This window comes from Suncus etruscus, chromosome 2, assembly GCF_024139225.1.
Source record: "Suncus etruscus isolate mSunEtr1 chromosome 2, mSunEtr1.pri.cur, whole genome shotgun sequence".
NCBI classification, from domain to species: Eukaryota; Metazoa; Chordata; class Mammalia; order Eulipotyphla; family Soricidae; genus Suncus; species Suncus etruscus.
This window is the reverse complement of record NC_064849.1, coordinates 47,357,077-47,359,349: the sequence shown is the minus strand read 5'-3', so window position 1 is coordinate 47,359,349 and position 2,273 is coordinate 47,357,077. Positions and strand designations below refer to the sequence as shown.

General features: G+C 31.5%; 1 non-coding gene across 1 annotated transcript; it reads right to left on the bottom strand.

Annotated features, from left to right (window-relative positions):
• Positions 1 to 1,477: 1,477 nt before the first annotated feature.
• LOC126002619 (small nucleolar RNA SNORA51) lies at positions 1,478 to 1,610 on the bottom strand. The gene has a single exon (XR_007493302.1). It is a non-coding gene; the product is annotated as a small nucleolar RNA SNORA51 (small nucleolar RNA).
• Between the last annotated feature and the right edge of the window lie 663 nt (positions 1,611 to 2,273).

Genomic DNA, 2,273 nt, shown 5'->3' with positions numbered 1-2,273 from the left:
GAGATAGACAAATAATAACAGAAAATGTAATACCAAGCATAGATTTATCTCTTTGGAAATTCCTCAATTATTCACACAGGGGAAAAAGGTGTCCACAGTGGCCCATTAGAGGAACCCCTTGGAAGTTATTTCAGTTCTCCCAACCAGGAAAATCTGGGGATAAATCTGGTGGGCAGAGCTCCCCTAAAAGTTTATGCATGCCATGGCACTTGACTATTTATCAAGGAAAAGTCAATATACAAATTGGGAAGAAAAATAAAGTCAAGAGGTCCAGAGATCTTAGGAACAAGAGTCTAGAAATAAGGACCTCCACACAAGACACTGGAAATAAGGACCTAGAAACAAATTTGGGATCATTTGCTCAAAAATATTTCTGAAATCTTCATTCTATGTCTGGCCCAAAACCGGAATATATCTTTTCAGGGTAACTATTTGCAACATTCTTCCCCTCCCGGAGAGAAAGTGAGGGTAGGAGCTATTCTCGGGAAATCAAAAGTGAAACATATACATATACGTATTGCAAAAGCTTCTTTTTCAAGTCCAAAAACGTATTATTTATAAAGTTGATTTTAGTCTATTCCAATAGGACCTATGAATTTTATTCCCTGAAATTGTTTTTGGCAAAGATATTAATGAGAGAACTTCAAGCTGTAAAAATAATACAAAAATGAATATTTTAAAATGGTACTATAAGCTTTAAGTAAGCTCGAATAATTCTTTGAGAAAAATAAGACACTTAATTCATTAATGGAGTATTTTATGAATTAATTTGGAACCTCATAAGTGTTCAGCTAATGTAATAGTGGATCCTTGGGGAGAAAATGTAGTTTATCATTACAGAGAGTCTTGTTATTTAGTATATGGTGCAACACTCAAACAGAAAAGTACATTAGTTTTGCAGTGACAATTTAGATTTTAAAAAAAATGCTGTTTTCCTTATGATAATTTAGATTTGCCTTTAAACTTGATGATACAGATTTGCCTTTAAACCAGTGAAATTAGTATGCATTAACTTTTGTAAATGAAAACAAGACATTATGATGCTAGGTAATTCAATAGTGTTAAAAAGTCATTTAATTCTCTGTATGATTAAATTTCTACAGAGTAAAATGATTTTTACGGGAAAAGTTTTTTTAAAAGAAGATATATTCTGGGGTTAGAGTGATAGCACAGCATTAGGACATTTGCCTTGCATGCAGACAACCCGGGATAGACCTGGGTTCAATCCCTGACATACCTTATGGTTTCTCAAGCCTGCCAGGAGCAATTTCTGAGAGTAGGGCTAGGAGTAATCTCTGATCAGGCACCTCCAGGTGTGGATCAAAATAAATAAATAAATAAATAAATAAATAAATAAATAAATAAATAAATAAATAAATAAAATATCTGATCAGGCACCTCCAGGTGTGGACCAAAATAAATAAATAAATATATATATATATATAAATATATATAATATATATATATAAATATATATATTTGTCCCCCAATTCACAATACAGACCAGGCAAAGGGCCTCTGTTGAGGTGTATATGGGGTGCATTTACTGTACCTCCTCTTTCTATACAGTAAGTGTAAAGAACACAGCCTTTGGTAAGAATTGGGAGGCCTTATCTTTTCTTTTCTTTTCTTTTTGATTTTTAAAATCTTTCACCAGTGCAACATTCCCATGACCATTATCCCAAGTGTCCTTCCTCCCCACCCCACACCAGTCTGTACTCTAGACAGGCTTCTACTTTCCTCATTCAGTCACATTTTGACTTAGCAAGTGATATTGATTGCTACTGATGACACTGAAAAATATTTAACTAATCTTATTCATATTCAAGATTTTTTCTGCGATATAAAAGAATTACAAAACTCATTAAACATGTAAGGAGTTCTCAAAAATTTTTATCAGTGAATTATTGTATTGCCTAGTAATCCTTGAAAATTATAGAGGATCCAAAAGAGATTTGCTTATGTGAGTTATACCAATAGATTTTTATCATGTTATGAATTAAAACTGAATGTTTTAAAATATAATATAAAATATGTAAAATTTTAAGTAAAAACTAATATAGTTTTAATAGATATAAAATTAGACTGTGTTTTAAGAGATAAACTGGCACATTTTACTTTTTTCTAATGTATTTAAACATTGACTTTAAGAAATGCGATTAATTTCTCAATTTTTTTCTGCCTGCATTCTACTGTTCAGCTGACTTCCACAACATACCAATGTGAAACCATAACACTAAATAAGTAGCTAACCATTCATATTTTTATTTAAT